The sequence below is a fragment of the Dendropsophus ebraccatus genome, chromosome 12 (assembly GCF_027789765.1).
Source record: "Dendropsophus ebraccatus isolate aDenEbr1 chromosome 12, aDenEbr1.pat, whole genome shotgun sequence".
Classification (NCBI taxonomy): domain Eukaryota; kingdom Metazoa; phylum Chordata; class Amphibia; order Anura; family Hylidae; genus Dendropsophus; species Dendropsophus ebraccatus.
This window is the reverse complement of record NC_091465.1, coordinates 62,870,587-62,888,450: the sequence shown is the minus strand read 5'-3', so window position 1 is coordinate 62,888,450 and position 17,864 is coordinate 62,870,587. Positions and strand designations below refer to the sequence as shown.

At 42.8% G+C, this 17,864-nt stretch overlaps 1 protein-coding gene across 6 annotated transcripts in view; it reads left to right on the top strand.

Moving 5' to 3' along the window:
• LOC138770156 (transcriptional enhancer factor TEF-1-like) overlaps positions 1-17,864 on the top strand; it is an 87,312-nt gene that overhangs the window by 14,691 nt on the left and 54,757 nt on the right. For 4 of the 6 annotated variants that reach the window (XM_069949118.1, XM_069949121.1, XM_069949122.1 and 1 more), the window contains exon 2: positions 12,408-12,752. The gene's annotated coding sequence lies outside the window, so the exon portion shown is untranslated. Of the gene's footprint in view, positions 1-12,407; positions 12,753-13,161; positions 13,227-15,710; positions 15,784-17,864 lie in introns of those variants that run through there. The other 2 variants (XM_069949119.1, XM_069949120.1) reach the window with 2 other exon arrangements.

Here is a 17,864-nt window from a genome sequence, read left to right as displayed (position 1 = left end):
ATTTGATTAGCGGTGGCTGCTGAAGTTGGATAAAGCCCTAAGGCTATGTGGAAAACGTGGATATAGTCATTGGCTGTATCCATGTTTTCCAAACAACCTTAGAGCTTTATCTAACTTTAGCAGCCACCGCTAATCAAATGCCGAAAGCTCGGGTTCGGATGGACTCGAGCATGCTCGAGGTTCGCTCATCTCTACTCGGGAGAGATAGCTGCCGGCTAAACAGCTATCTATAGTATATGGCTAGCACTTTAAGTAAACGTGGATTAGCCAAATAGCTGATAAAGCCCTTTATCAGTCCCATCTAGCAGAGAAGGTGTCGAGGAGACAATCCAGATCTGTGTGTTTGGTAGGATGGGGGTTATTAGTTTCTTAGATGAGTAAACATTCAGCTTACTCAGTATTGAACATGAGTACTATTAAAGCAAAGCAACACCTCAACATCAACAAGGTTAGATAGAGTTTACAAGTAGAAACTTCCCTATATCACCCTGATAGTCTTGTGTATAAGATATGAATTTTAAAGGGGTTGTCCACAGGGCTGGCATCAGCACAGGGCTTACCCGAGCAAGTGCCGGGCTCTTAGAGCCTCTAAGGGCCCAGAGAGGGAGAGGGGCCCTGTGCTCTAATGGTCAGCCGATCATTGTAGTGCAGGGTGAGTGGGCTGAACACTGAAAGACACAGGAGAGGGAGCAGGACCTGCACAGAGAGAAAAATAGGGTGAAGGACCTGATCACATGACTGGAAGGTCCTTAACCTTTCAGTGTGGAGAGCAGCCTGACAGGGAGGAAGAGGGAGAAGACTGAGCTGTAAGTGCTGCATGTCAGTATCTGAGTTGGTCAGTGTCAGTCAGTATCTGTATCAGTCTGTCAGTGTCAGTCAGTAAGTGTCTGTATTAGTCAGTCTGTCAGTTAGTGTCTGTGTTAGTCAGTGTCAATAATGAACATCCGCTTTATGTGCTCGCGCTCCTCAAAGAAGAGCCCCTGGCCCTCATGAGACCATCAGAAAATATACATTTGCAGCTTAGTTCCATTGACGTGAATGGAACTTACTTGTAATATCACACACAACCTGGGGACAGGGGTGGTGCTGTTTTTGCAAGAAAGTAGCTGTGGTTTCTCTAGTCCTGGATACCCCCTTTAATTCTGTCATCGGATTCTTAGAATAACTTTACGGGTTACAGATGCTTTTTATTAAGAGGAATAGCGGTGCTCTATTCTGCAAGTATAAGACCTGTAGCAGACAAGTTGTTACTTGTGTTATTGAACACTGATCACATGAGGGCATCTATCTCCATCTACTGTCTCCATCCAGGACAGTATATTTAATCTAATGTCTCTAATTACAATAAGTAGTCATCTAAGTAAAATCCACGCTGAGGACTAGGACCTTGCTGATCTTTGGGATTTTGCTGTATACTTGTAGATCCATGTGTGACACAATCCCTCTCTTTTCTATAGTAAAAGGAAAAGCTCAGGTTCAATGCTGAGGGTCCAAGGCCGGGCAGATGTCTTGCTGACCGTTGGTGTGGGCCGCACATCTGCCTGTTCCAGCTGCCCTGACCAGCTGTGCCCTTGTGTTATCTCCTCCTGCCGGCTGAATCCTGCCCTCATCTACATAATCACTACATTTACATGAACCTTCAGAAAGCCGAGCCGCAATGCTAAGGTCCTGAGTGTTGGTAAATATGATAATGTCACCTAAGACACAGAGACAAGGAGAAAAGCTGTGGATTTCCTGTGGGGCTTACACACGCTGCCACAGTCTTTGTGGTTGTAGGATCAGGCTGAGCCGGTCAGACTTGCAGCACCAGTGAGCATTAGCTATGGGGATTGGGAAGGTCACAGGACGATGATAACATCTATGGGCTTGAGCACATATATATATATATATATATATATATATAATTATAATTTTAGTATAATCACCTCTGACGTATTACAATTACGGTTGCTCATATACCTGAGTTTCAGCAGTAGGTGAGCTAAGTTTCAGGCTCAGGGGATAATTTAACATTTACTCTTAGTGACATCTACTCAAGATTTCCTCTTTTAATAGTTTTATCTGTATTCTCAGAAAAGAAATGAGTTATAGAAATAGAAATTCCTTGGTTATTCTTAGTTATAGCTATGCTTAGGAATTCTGAATGCTACACAGCTTTCCCACACTCCAGAATGGCTGGTTGTGGAGGGGTATTGGGTCAGGATGTTTAACGTATATATTTCCTTAGCTGTATCTACTGTGTCAGGATCTACCAATATATATATATATATATATATATATATATATATATATATATATATATATACAATATATATATATATATATATATATATATATATATATATATATATATATATTATACTATGAGAGTCCTTGTCTTCAATAAGAAAGTGCCCCCTTTCTGGTGTGGCTAAGGGCTGTTTTACATGGCCCAATGTGTGCTGCAAATAATTGCTGATCAGCTAGATTGGCGCTTGTCTGTACAGCCCTTACAGGGTTTAATCAATGGATCTCAGCATTGTTGTTGCAGCTTTTTAGCTTAAAGGGGTTTTTCATCCAGCACTGATGAAAAAAAAAAATCAATCAATCAAACATAGGTTTTACATTTACCATTCCTCCGGAGTCTGTCTCCGTTTGAATTTCCTGCTGTTTGCAGGTCCCTGAAAATCCAGTTGGTGTCTTCATTTTTTCTTCACTTCCTGGTTTGGGGTTTCCCATAATGCACTTTGTCTCCTGTTATGTCTAACTGTAAAACTCTTAGATGGCTTACATCTTGCTCAGCCAATCAGAGGTGAGCAACCTGAGTCATCTGACAAAGGGAGGCTGGCTTCACAGGGCTTAGACCCGCCTCCCTCTTGATGATGTCACTGTCACAAAATGGCTGCTACAGAGCAGTCTGGGGTCAATAGTCATTAGGTAAGAATGAGATTACTTCACTTCCTGGTGGGCGGTTGATATGGGAAAAGATAAGCAAGGGGGACAGATAGAGGATTGAAACATATTACAAAGTTATATAACTTTGTAATGTGTTTCAGTTACTGGTAAAAAGCTTTTTGCTGAAGTACCCCTTTAATAAGGGGTAATAATTCCTGTTTACATGGGAGGATGTGTGGCCAACTACCAATAATGTGAATGTCCACACAATAGATGTGATTGGTCGATTTATTGTGTCGGCTAAATCTTTTACATGGCCTGATTATCACAGTTTCTTAAGGGATGCCCTTCTTCCCTTTGGGCCCGTTCACACTAAACAAAACAAGCGGAAATTCCAAGTGGAACCCGCACCAGGGACTCCGCTTAGAATCCTGCCTGCCTCAGTGTCTCAATGTCAATTCTTTGAGCAGAGGGTGGCAGAGAGAGGAGGCTGATTGCTGACACTTTTACACTGCCCAATTATCGGTCCAATCAGTGTTTCTAGGAACGCCCATTGTCGATAATCAGTCAGTGTAAAAAACCCTCAGGCATATTGGGCCAGATGGCCCTAATATTTGGTATAACCTTAGATCTGTATTACACAGCTATATTACACGAAAGCACGCTCAATAATCGCGTGGCAGGGGTGCATGGACATTGTTGGGGATCTTCGTGCAGCCCTTGCTTTGGTGCAGAATAATAAAGAGATGTACTTACCTGTCCAGGCTCCCTCCAGTGTCCTCCATCGTTGTTCCTGTGTTCCCCGCTCCCCACAGTGACAATGAAGCGACAGGCCACTTAGCCAATGACTGGGTCTTCACAGATGGGTTCGGAAGTGCTGGAGGCAGATGCAGTAAGTGAAGAACACAGGGCCAAGGCAGCAGGACACCGGGGGAACCTAGACAGGTAAGTATAATCTTTATTTCTTTTCTAGCATCAGCTGTGCATCGCCATTACACGTAGTGATACATAACCGGCAGCCAATGAATTTTAAGCGTGTTAATACGGAATGATATCTGCCTGAATGGCCTGATTAGGTACTTTATCAATCCATGTAATAGGGCCCTTAGAATAGACAGTGTTCACATGCAACAGACTCATAAAAAAGCCTGTCAATCTGGCTCACTTGAAGACTATCTCTATTCTTAAAAGAGATTTTTACATATTAAAGCACAGGTATTAAACCTTTCAACCTTTAGCTGTTGCTAAATTGCAACTCCCATCAAGCCTGGGCAGCTAAAAACAAAGTTTTGTCTGTCCATGTATTATGGGAGTTGTAGTTCTGCAACTGCTGGAGGGCCGGGAATTTGACACCACTGTACTACAGTATGGCACCGTAGACACCACGAGGGGCCCCAATGCAAATCCTGTAAGGCCCAGTTCACACTGAGCAAAACCGGCGGAATTCCGTGTCTAAGCTCTCCGTTGCGGAATCCCGCCGTGCTCAGTGTCCTGTAGTATCTTTATGTGAGAGCTTGCGCGCCTCTGCTTCCTCCTACAAAAAACATTGTCAATTATTTAAGTGGAGAGCAACAGCAGCGGAGGCGTGCATGCCCTCCCATAGAGATACTGCAGGACACTGAGCACATGTGAACTGGGCTTAACAAGTTCTCCATGAACCATATGGCATTTATAATGTTGATGTCCACTTATGTGGTCTCCACTGGTAATATATATATACTGTATATATATATATATATATATATATATATATATATACACATAGCGTTAACAGACTGCAGTACAATGTATCCCTGAGAGGTGTAAATCCTATTTTCCCGATTGTCTTGTTTTGCCAGCAAATTCTTTATTTAGTGAAGTTCCTGCCATTTCAGAACAAGAAGGTCATCCATAACAAATACTGTCCCGGTTGTGACATAACACTTGTGTTTACCGTCCAGGCGGCACTTCCTCTCGTCACACTTTTTATAACCTTGTAACACAATTCCACTTTTATTGCTCTGACACTGAAGATAAAAATATTATTTTCAGGAATTAGTATCACTCCTCTTGGAATTACATTAAAGTTTTTCTTTTAACAACATTTCACAGTTTATACCAACATTAAAGTCAAAAAACTTTATGTACATTTACTTTCTTTCTGCTTATGAAGCAATTTACTTTACATTGCATTGCTCACAACCTCAGGAAATAAGTCACCCCCCCAGCATGGTACAGCTATATGGCGGTGCACTTATTTTTTAGTCCCCCCCCCCCCCATGGTGCCCATATATATGTGTCAGTGAAGGGCCACCTGCAATGCTCTTTTGCATGGGGTGATTTTTGGATGAATGAACTTAGGAACCTTTGTTTCTGCCCTGTGCAAAGAGCCCTGCGGTCATCGAAGGGGCCTATTCCACAGGAGCGAATCGAGAGAGAACGATCAGCCGATGATCGTGTTATCGGCTGATCGTTCATTTAGGTTCAGACCTAAAATCGTTGTTTGCCACCAGCGCATCGCTACGGTTGAATAGCGGTGCGCGGCAGCGACTGACGATTTCAGCAGAACCATACATTACCTGTCCGGGCCGCAGGTGTTCTTCTCCCGGTCCCGCGCGGCAGCATCGGCTTCGGAGCGGGGCTGTCTGAACTGACAGACCGCTAAGCCAATCACTGGCCGAGAGCTGCGGCTCGTGGGATCGGGAGAAGAAGACCTGCAGCCCGGACAGGTAATGTATGAAGCAAGGGCTGCAAGTGCATCGGTAACGATGTCCCTGCAGTCCATGTTTCACGATCATCGGGCCGTGGAATAGGCCCAGTAAACGAGCGCCGATCTAGCAGATCGGTGCTTGTTTACGTTGTTGCTCGTCTGGTGAAACAGGACCCTTAGTATTAAAGAAACGCTTGGATGGGGCTGATCACATGGTTTATACAGGCATAAAATCATGGTTTATGGGCGACATAACACCTCCTGTAAACAATAATCAAGTGATCGATAGACCATCCATTCCTGAGAAATATGCCTTTCAATGAACGCATCAACTAGTATACAGTATAGCTGATCAGAGCTCATAATGGCCTATAATAATCTGCCAGTGAAAAAGAACCTATAGGTTGGCTTCACACATGGCCCTATGTCAGCTGGAATCACATGAATCAAGAGAGTTATGGCCCTATTATCGCTGTTCCCCAATAGGGCAGATTATCGCTCCGTGTAATAGAGACAACGATCAGCCAATAAAACGATCAATGTCTGTGCATGCAGAGTGCAGGAGAAGAACAGGAGCTCGGACAGGTAATGTATTAACTGTTTGGACAAGGGCTGCACGGACATCGCTAACAATGTCCGTGCAGCCCTCGTTAAACGATTTTTGGGCCATGTAATAGGCCCAGTAAACGAGCGCCGATCCAGCTGATCGCCATTACTTTACAATATTGATCGAGCCTTTATCCGTCCATGTAATAGCAACCAGTAGCCCAGACAGGAGATGATGAGGACAGGCATTATCATTTTTATTGAGAAAAGAACAGATTTGGTAAATGTTTTCCCCTTTTTTCACATAGTGAGATAGCTCTCCACAGTGTAATATTTGTGTTTATACTGTTCATTTATTGTGTTAGAAATGTAGCTAGCGTGCCAATGGGTGTGGACCATTACTCAACAGGTTAGCAACCTCAGTTGTGGAAAGATTTAAAAAAAAAAAAACAACATAGACAAGAGCAACTAAACACGGCTGAAACTGCAAGACAAAATCTATATTTAATTATGTTTGTTTAGTGTGTCCTTAAAAATCCACCCACATAGTTGTGTCATCGCCATCTACATGTAGAATCAAACAGGTCCGGCCAGCCTATTAATTGTAATGGGGAGATGTCCTATTTATGATATGGAGAACCCCTGCCAAGTATGACCTCATATGTCCTATTCACATATGTTATTAGGCCGTATCGGCTTGTCTCATGCACCTCTATATACAAGACTTGGTAGGAACTCTAAAGCATGTGGTTATTCCAAAGGGCTTTCACTGCTGCTTTCAGGATTTACTTTGGGCATAGCTGACAGGCAGAGCCATAGGTTCTCTTTCTTTCCCCAAGGGCAAAGTTCAGATTATTATTCTGAGTATGTAAATACCTTGGCCATGGCAAAGTGGCTTTTTGGTGCCACTCCTGGTATTCAGCACCCGAGACACATACCCTGGTGGTCCCATCCTTAGTTACACCCCCGCTGATGGAGAACTCATTCCTGGTACGACAATCCAGCATCATTATATAGGTCCACACCTACAGAGCCGCATACTTGTGAACGCCTCTCACCTAGAACACTAAAGTGACACATACTCTTAAAGTGGGCATTGGTTCGGCCGTCAGTATAAGGTGTATGGGGGCCTTCCGACTCTCCACCGAAATCATAGGGATTGGGTGTGATGGATTTTTGCTGCCTAAAGCCCCTATTACACAGGGTGACGGAGAGAAGCAAACAACTGCTGTCGCTTGCTCCTCATTCCCCCCTCACTGACCGTGCTATTACACACGTCGGCAGCGAGCGGGTGAGTACAGGGGGGGCAGCGGGGAGCTGCTGGGGGCTGCCCGGGTGATCGCTAGATCGTCCTGGCAGCCCATAGCAGATGGCAGCGGTCTGCTGCTGCCTCTCCTATTCCACGGAGCGCCGGCAGCAGATGCTACATCAGTCTTTTATCTTTCAACACGTTGAAAGACAAACTAAAGCAAGGATCAGCCGGCATAGTTCATGTCTGCTGATCGTTGCCTTGTATTACATAAGACAATTATTGTCCGTAACTCCGTAATGGCCGATAATCGTTTCATGTTATAGGGCCTTAACCCCTTTTTTCTGGGAGAGATAAACCGGTGCCATTGCAGTCTGGTGGCAGCTCCTCCCTTGTCCCATAAAGAAAAACAGGAACATTTGATTGTGTCAAATGCTCATGTGTATGGGGAAGAGATATTGAAGATGTATAGGCACTAGAGATGAGCACAACTCCACCATACTGGAGTCCGATCATTTGGCATTCGAATATCAGTGGCTGAAGAAGTTGGATGTAGGCCTAAGGGCCCTATTACACAGGGCGATTATCGTGCTGGAAAATCAATATATCGTGATGAAAATCACTTGTGTATATTCGGGCAATGATCGGAAAATTGTTCATGTGTCATTGATCTCATCTTTTAAGCTGACATTAAGCTCATTGTTAAAGGGGTTATCCAGCGCTACAAAAACATGGCCACTTTTCCCCGCTCTTGTCTCCAGTTCAGGTGCGGTTTTTAATTAAGCTCTATTTACTTTAGTTGAACTGAGTTTTAAACCCCACCCAATCTGGAGACAAGGGGGAGTGGCCATGTTTTTGTAGCGTTGGATAACCCCTTCAATCGTTTGCGAAATATTGGCTTATCCCCCATGTAGGTGCACATCGCTCTTTCTTTTGCTGGGATCAGAAACAGTTAATGATCTTAGTAGGACGATCGTTCTCTGTGTTATGGGGAATGATTTCAGGTCATTCCCAAAAATGCTTGTTTGCAATCATTTATCTTTAATCGGCAAAAACGAAAAATTGCTTTGTCTAATAGGACCCTAAGGAGTCCTGGAAAACAAGGATACAGCCTATGGCAAGTTTCAGCAAGTTCACTCATCTCTAATAGACACATGAGGAGTTGGGGCTGAGCACTGTTTCTTCGTCCCACTATCCTTTTGATGTCAATCTCCTGTCATGTGGACGGAGAGGGGAGTTAATGTGCTTGATGGGGAGAGGAGCCTTGGCTGTGGTTCTCTCCCAGCTCAGAATAGCAGTAAATGTGGGGCTGAACAACAAGACCCCAACCAAGTAAATCTTTTGACATGTTTCTATGACATGTCAAAAAAAAGGTTTTAAACTGTTCATAAACCATTCTGGAGAGATTTGGCTCGCATGCCTTCTTTTTCAATATGTTAAAGGGGTAGTTTACAAAAAAAAAAAAATATTTCGAATCAACTGGTTCTAGAGATTTGTCATTTACTTCTATTAAAAAATCTCAAGCCTTCCAGTACTTATCAGCTGCTGTATGTCCTGCAGGAAATGGTAGAGCAGGAGATGTTTTCTATAGGGATTTGCTGCTGCCCAGGACAGTTCCTGACATGGACAGAGGTGGCTGCAGAGAGCACTGTGTCAGACTGTAAAGAATACACACTGCAGGACATACATCAGCTAATAAGTATTGGAAGACTTTAGATTTTTTAAGAGAAGTAAATAACAAATCTCAGGCACTTTCTGGCACTAGATGATCTGAAAGAAAAAAAATATTGGTGAACTACGCCTTTAATGTTAGAACACTATGAAAGTACATTGATACATCAGCCTGGAGATGATAATATAAGCAAAATGTTGTAGAATCCTGAGATTTTTGTTGCTTTGGTCTTGATGCATGCCAGCCATGAGGTGGCGTCAGTGAGAGATGACACACTGTGATGTCATCCAGATACCCTGCAAGACAGATTATCCACCAGAAGGCTGAAAATGTGCAAGATTTTCCATGATGCCACCTAACAGCTTCCATATGTGCCGTACTGCGGGGTGTCGTATGTATACATATTGGTGTATACCATATGTATATGTAGTAGTTTAGCACTTATTAGTATACTGTACATGTTCACCCACCATCCCCCACCACCAAATTTACAATTAAATGTTGGTTCCTGAAAAGCAGAGAGATAACATGGATAGCCTAGGGTCAGCAGAAGCTGACATGTGAATAGAGCCAGACGGGTTTAGCATAACAACATATGGGTTGCATTAGTGTCTTGAAGCTCTGTGTACGTGGACTATTATGTAAGGTCCCTTATAGAGTTCCTATATTGCTATAGAGGACTGCTACTGTCCTGCTTCTACTTACAACATATGGATACGCAGGTAAATGATCATGTAGCACAGTGCTTGGAGGGGGTCATCATTGTAGGCATCATTTCTATAGGGAATTGCCACTTTAATTATTGTCTTTGGTGCAACTATAGGGGCTACGGGGGAAGGGGCCATAAACAACAAGTATGATATGTGATACTTTGTTGGGGAGGGTGCGTGTACATCTCTGACTGTCGTTGTATGGGCATGACCAGACCGATAAAATTCTATGTGGGTGCTAGTGTGTGGGCATCGTTCCTGCCCATGCAACAACTGTGCAGGAAAAAATATCCTCTAATATTTGGGCATAGTTATGTGAGGTTAAATGACTAGGCCATCCATCATGTCTGGGCGCCCTTACTACTATACATGTATGGTTTGTATCAGACCGAATCTAGAACCACCAGTCTCATGTCTCTATGTTATCTGAATCTCCTCACAATCCCTTAAAGGGGTATAATATATATATATATATATATATATATATATATATATATATATACATATATATATATATATATACACACCTTTTTTTATCAAGTTGTGTCAAAATGTTATACAGATTTGTAATGTGCTTTTTTTAAAAGAAAATGTCAAGCCTTCCTGTACTTATCAGCTGCTATATGCCCTGCATGAAGTGGTGTCTTTTTTCCAGTCTGACACTGTGCTCTCTGCTGCCACCTCTGTCACCCTATCAGTATTTGCTGCTGCTCTGGACAGTTCCTGTAATGGACAGAGGTGGCAGCAGAGAGCATTGTGTCCGACTGGAAAGAATACGCCACTTCTTGCAGGACATACAGCAGCTAAGTACTTGAAGACTAATAGAAGTACAGTGGTGCCTTGGATTACGAGCAAAATTCGTTCAGGGACCGTTCTTGTAATCCAAATCTGCTCTTAAACCAAAGCAAATTTTCCCATAAGAAATCATAGAAGTGTAGACAATTAGTTCCACACACCAAAAATAATAATTTATTTTTCTGAATTACATGTAAAACAGATGAAACAAACATTCAGAAACAGCAGAATATGTGATATTATAAGTTATTGTACAGTAATGGAGAGGATGGGAAACACAAGAGCTGAGAGAGACTGCAGGGAGCATGAAGAAATGACCAGGATAGATGTGGGCACATACATGCAGCACTCTCTGTCCGGGGAGAGAGGGGTTACAGCTATGAAGAGATTACCTCCACAGTCCTGTCCCCTGATGCAAGCCCCAGCCTGAAGTGGATCTGTTATGATTTGGAAGGTGAGGGAGACTTCCTGGGTCAGAGTACAGTGCTGTAGACCCCGCTATGCAGACCATACCTCTCCTCCACTCGCGCTCCCACCCAGAACATGGAGCTCTTAAACCAAAGCAATGCTCTTAAACCAAGTCACAATTTAAAAAAAACTGTGAGCTCTTAAACCAAGTTACTCTTAAACCAAGGTACCACTGTAATTGACAAATCTGTATAACTTTCTGATACCGGTTGATTTTAAAACTTTTTTTCCAATGGAATACCTGATATTGGAATAAACTAGCTTCACACTGTTTGGGTTTAAACGTTGTTCGATTCATTCATGATAAGAGTCACAAACAGTAAGGAGTTGCCTATCTCAGATACTCAGCACTGTGGCTGACCGGGATAGCAGAAGTTTAAGGGTCACTATGAATTGGCAAGGAGTGGAGGGACTATGATTGGCATGAGGCACTGAGGCTAGCAGCGGGCACACTGTGGTTACTATGGGTGGCACTGTGACTGACTCTGAGAATCCAATGGTTGGCATTGAAAGCATTGTGGTTGATTTGGAGAACTGTCTGTGGCTGACAATAGTGTAGCTGGTACTGGGGACCCCATGGCACCAGTGTTAAAGTGGGTACCCAGAATTATAAAAGAAACTGTTACCTTTTTGCAAAAATAGCACCACCCCTGTCCCCAGGCTGTGTGTGGTATTACAAGTCCGCTCCATACACTCCAATAAAAGTGAGCTGCAAAGCCCACACCCAAACTGAGGACAAGAGCGGTGCCGTTTCTAGAAGACAGTAGCCAAGTGCACAAACAAGATGACTTCGTACCGCCATTAAAATAAATGGCATCTGCTGCTCTTTGCCACTGTATATGTCGCCATCCCTTTCTCCCTGTGATGCCAGCAGATTTCTGTAACAAAGGCACAAAACGCAGCGTGAGCCTATGTACATGTCAGTATTTAGTGATTTTTTTTTTTAAATGGGCAAATGTTTCCATTATAGTCGTTCCGTGTTGTTTCCGCTCCTGAATTTGGTAAAAATCACTGACTAAATACTGTGTGTGAGCTGTGTGGCTTCCAGAATCAGAAAGCCGGTCTCTAACTTATTACCGTAACAAAACCGCACGGCTAAACATGTGCTGTAGATGCTGGGGGCGGTAGTCGTGCGGCTGCGTGTGAACAGGACCTCTCCACGTTGGATTCCGTGCTCTACATAAAGCATAAAGGTTTGTGAGCCGCGAGCTGGGCAAGTGAATAACTAACTTGAGCCTTGTAAAGTTGTAACACTAGTTCTCCATGCAGCTGCTTTGCACAGCAGTGTTACATGAGTGTCACGGGGGAGGAGATGAGGGTGACCACCACCCAGCCCTGGCCAGGCTCCTCCTCTGAACTGCAACTGACTCATTGAGCTAATTTCATTCCTCTCTTTCATTCCAGAGATTCCTCTGAAAAGCTGTCACCTTTCCAAAATACCAAGCCTGCTTTCCAACCACCAGCACCAGCACCAACAACAACAGCAGCGGCTGGGCTAGCCAGAGAGCCCTCCTCATCCTCACCTGACCTTCATCACACACAGAGGAGGGGGCAGAGACAATCCCTCTCAGTGCTGCCCAAAAGGAAAAAAAAAAAAATACAAGTCTTTCCCCTACAAAGTGCTGACCAGGATTGCCTTTCTCTGCCCCCATTCAGTCCTTTCCGCTGGCTTCCAGATACCCCACAATAGCTGCCTAGTTGCCACCAAGTTCCACAGTAAAAGCCCCGCACCTTCCCACTGCTGGCGAGGTAAGCAGAAAAAGTTCCAGATCTGTGTGTTTTTCCCTCTCTCTCTCTCTTTCCCCGCTCTGTCTATCACAGGATTGGGAGCTTGAAATCCTTGTCGTTTCTCGCATGTTTGGCATTTTTTGGGTTCCTTTCTCTCTTCCTGATCACTTTGAGCTTGGATCAGGCTGGAGAGGAGGATAACTCAGAGGCTTTTTCGTTTTGTCCTTTCCAAGAACATGGGCGGGGGGGTCCATTAGCCTTTTTTTTTTCTCCGCTTTTTGTGATTTGGCTATTGAAGTTGGATAATGGATCTGGCATTACGTAGTTTGTTCTCTGTCCCCGCCGCCTGGGCTCGGACTCCTGATCAACCCAGGGATATTTATACAACTTTTACTGGAATATTTACAAACTTTAAACGTAAAGACCCCCCCCTCCGTAACTTTTTATTCCTTGTCGTAGAGACCTACTTCCATTATACCATGAGTTTTCCGATCTGTAAGTATAACGTATTGTTGAATGTAGGATTCTTTTGAACACTTCTTTGTTTTAGTGACTGGTCTCTGTGGGCCTCCCACCCCCCCGGACTGTGATCTGCGCCGGTTCCCAAGCCATTTATGTCCTGATCCTTTGTTTTTCCATCTTTCTGCTGATCTAAGCACAAATCCCCAGCACAGGGCAAAGCGTGCGGCTCAGTCTTCCTCAGCTGCTTACAAGTTTAGTCTTTCGCCCTATCCATGACCTGACTTCCTACACCCCCAGATTCATGCACCCCCCAACCCTAAATTATTAGGACGGAACCTCTTTCGTGAATACTTTGTATTGGAAAAACTTTTCAAACTTTTTCAAACTTTTTACATGGAGTGAATCGCTTTGAATGAAAGTCCGGGGGGAGTCTATCAACTTTCTTAAAGGAATTCCGTACTCAAATCTTAATATTCCTGGTTACAGTTTGAACAAAGCCCGGCGGTCACTTATATGTTAACTACTTGTGTGCCAAAGTGTTGAAAGCTCTTTGTCTTGGAGTGAAACTGAGGGAAAGGAAGGGGAGGGGGGATTTGGATCTTGTATTTGCCATATTGCTGGCTGAATATTGCCCAACTGTTGCTGAGCAGCTTGTAGGAAATGGGAGCCGACATGGAAAACGCTGGAGGAAGGAGGGGGAGGTTTTAAAAAAAAAAAAAAAAAGAGGGAGAAGGAGAGATAAGGAGGGAACAGAGCTGCCTTTCAAAGGTTGCTCTCTTTGTTCAGCTGCTTGGGCACTGCAGATCTGCCATGCTGGCTGGAGTCTCTTGTCCTGTATTTGTTTTGTAGTATCCACAGTGTAAATAAAAGCAGGAAACACTTTTCCCCTCTCTTTACAATGTGGATGGCAGCAAACAAGTCTTTCATGGTGTAACTGTAGAGGGGGTGGGGTGGGGAAGAAATCACTGCACAAAGAGTAGTGATCACAATCGCTGCTGCTACTAGTTTAACTGCCTAGCTGCTGAAGCCGGCTACAGACTGCGCAGTCGCTTCGCTTTACACGCTGTCTATTTACAAAAAATATGGATTTTGTTTGTCCCAGAAAATTGACAATGTAAATATTACGGCTGAGTTGACACATTTTTTTTTTTTTTTTTTTTTTTTTTTTTAATTGTGTTTTGAGCTGCAGCTAAAACCCCCAAAATGCATTTCCAAGATGGTATGCATTCAAAGCATGGATGTTTGTTTTGGTTTTTTTCGGCTGGGTTTCTTCTATTTTTTTTTCTCTTCTTGACAAACGTTTAAAACTTTATGGCTGTGTTCACCAACAGTTTTTTGGTCAGTATTTGTAGCCAAAAGTATAATGGAAAGATTTGAACCGTTTTAACCCACTCCTGGTTTTGGTTGAAAAAATACTGACCAAATGACTGTGTGTGAACATAGCCTAATTTTTTTTTTTTTTTTCATGTTTTATTTGATTACTGCATTTCAAAACGCAACATAACTGCAAGCAAAATGCACAGTGTGAATGCAGCCTAATACAGTGACGGTCCCTTCTGTGTGATGTGGCTTACTTTAAACATACTTTTTTTGGCGTGAAAAAATACCACTAAAAATTCACCTTTTATCGTTTCATCCTTCATGATGCACTTTGCCATTTCCTAAAACAGTACGTATTAGTATGTGTTTTTCTGGATTTTCTTTTTTTTTCACTTACATTTTTCCTTTTAAGTTATATGATTCAATAATGCAGAAAAATGCATTCACCCACTTGCACATGCATTTTTTTTTTCACTGTGTGACAAAAAAACATCACTAATTGTGTGTTTACGCAGAAAGATTTATCTGACAGACTTTTGAAGCCAAAGCCAGGCATGGATTTGAGAAGAGGAGAGATCCCAGTCTTTCCTTAATGACCTGTTCTTAGTGTCTAATCTGTTCCTGGTTTTGACTTTAAAAACATAGCTCAGTTAGAACATTCTTTTTGGAAAAACTGCCACTAACCCAGAAAATGCCACTTAAAGAGCATACAAAAGCGATGATTGCATAACATTAATTCGCTATTGATTCCCAACTAACATCCTGATGATTTTATATATCTATTTTATTTATTTTCTAGAAAATAAACCTCTTACCCATTCTTACCCAATGCTTTGTGTGACGCTTCCCTAAAGGGCATTCTCCCCCTAGAATTAGCCTATCCCTGGCTCACATAAACATGGTTAATAATACTTGCATGTACTTATAGACTAATAGAATAAGGTTTTCAGCACTTATTTCCCTGCGTCACTTTAGTCATCAAAGACTAAAGAGGAGAACTGAAATGTTAAAAAAAAAAAAAAAAAAAATCACATCTGTCAAGTTGTAAAAAATTCCTTTCATGTGTTTCATAGTTGTAGCAATGAAATGCCTGCCATGGCCATCACATAGCTCTTCCAAGGCTCCTGCTTGGCAAGTCTGTCCAGTTTATGCTATGGTACATCCTCTAATCTCACATGACTACATGGCTAGACAGAATTGCCGTTCAGGTTTCTAGAATGGCTGGGTGACGGGCAGTGCATTAACCATGGCAGCTTCCAAAAGATACAAGGTAAGCAGTCTCTAGAATTATTTACAACTTGCCAGTAGAGGGTAACTCAACAATTTTTATTCAATGTTAAAAGGGTATGTTCACAAGTGTGCGTTCACACATAGCGAGTTTGCCATGAAATCTGCTGCCTTACTTGGTACAGTGACAGTCTGTGGCCCTGCATTCTCTGAATGTAGTGACAGCCATCTTTAACTAATTAGCTACCGGGCTGGAAAAATTAATAAACAGCAAATGCTTACCTGCCCGTGCTCCTGCCTCAGTCTCCTGGTCCCGGCTCACTGACTGCAGCCTGCTCAGCCAATCGCTGGCTGTGGTGGGACAGCTCACCGATTGGCTAAGCAGGCTGTGAATGAGCCGTGATCAGGAGATTAAATGAAGGAGCGTAGGCTGGTAATCATTTGCCATTTATTAATTTTACCAGCCTGGCTGTCACTTCATTCTCCAAGTGGAATGAAAATCCGCAGAATGCGTAGACTAAATTGTTAGCAACTATCTCTATGGATTTCACTGGGGATCTGTGGCAGTCCAGCGATTCTGCATAGAGACAAACCAATGTACTTGAAATACTCTGCCGATCCTGTACGTATGGACGTAACCTAGTATTGACGCAATGGCAATTCACTGTAACACGTGGTTTATGCCATAATCTACTACATTAGGGTGAATTTGAGAAACGCGAAGTAGAACCTACATATTCTCAATATCCAATTATTCTTGAAAGTTTGAAACCTAAAACTCATTGGTTGGGCTTGCATCTCACTGTGTAAAGATGTCATTGAAATGCTCTGAAGATCGTTCCTGTGGCACACTCCTTTGGGGCATGTAAAAGTGTCTGTAATTGAATACCGATCTGCTGGTTTAGGGTTCCTATTGGGCATGGATTCTGATTTTCCATAACTTTAATATAGATGATCAGCAATGGCTTGATTTTTGAATGATGACATAATGCGACGAATAGTCGAACTTATGTCTGCTAGTCGTTGCCTTCTATTACACGGAACGATTATCGGCCGAATATGGACGATAATCGTTCTGTGTTATAGGGCCTTTAGAGTCCTGTAATTTCATCCAGTGGGATTTTGCGTCTCTTTGTATGGCCTATTGCAGTAAACTGACTTCCCGGTTCTTTTGCCTTTTACATTTTATGCCTTCAGTTGCCTTTATTTACAGGACCTGACAGATTGTAATTAATCTTGGTGTTTGAAAAAGTAGGTTGAATATTTTTAGCCCTCGCCAGCCGGATCAGATGCAACCCTCGAAGGCTTGTTTGTGACCCTGAACTTTCCTTAGTACTTTAATAAATATCATTTTCACATAGGTGTGGACTGTCGGCATGCGAAAATAAATGTTCTTAGAATGGGGACAGATCCACCCCCCTTACCACCACCACCACCACCACCACCACCTGTAATGTCTATAGTGTTGTGGATAGGTTGGATTTTCCTTACTGAGTTGTCATGTTTGGTTGATGCCCATCTCTCCGTTTTGGTTGTCACTTATCATGTTCTACCTCCATCTTTTGACTGGCATGTTTCTAAGTACACTCGTTGCTTTGCCATTTTCTGGCTAGTTGTATTAAGCAACATCTTAGATTTGTCTCTGTGTGTATGAATGATGACCCACTTAGTCCTAGCAGAAGTTGTCATGGACCATTATCCACAACCATAAGAAAAATACACTTTAATTGATGGGAAAAGTTTTTACAATGTAAAGAATATTTGCGGCAATTTGTACCCTGGCCGGTGGTGGGGGATGGTGGGTGGCGGGAGGCATTTTTTATGTTTCAACAAACTGTCGACAAGTAATCTTTTAAGAAACCAAAGATGGAAGAAAAGAAAGCCAGTTGCACTCACCGAAGTATCTTCTGCGGTTTATTTCACTTTATAAAAAGTAAAGTGAAATAAAGTGAAGTAAAGTTAAGAAACACGAACATGATGGGACAGGGTAGTAAATATCATCATATACAGGTAATTTATAACAATCTAGGCCAAGGGCTGCACGGCCATCACTAATGATGTCCTGGCAGCCCTTGCTAAATGATTATCGAGCTGCTTAGTAAACATAGAATATTATATTGTGTA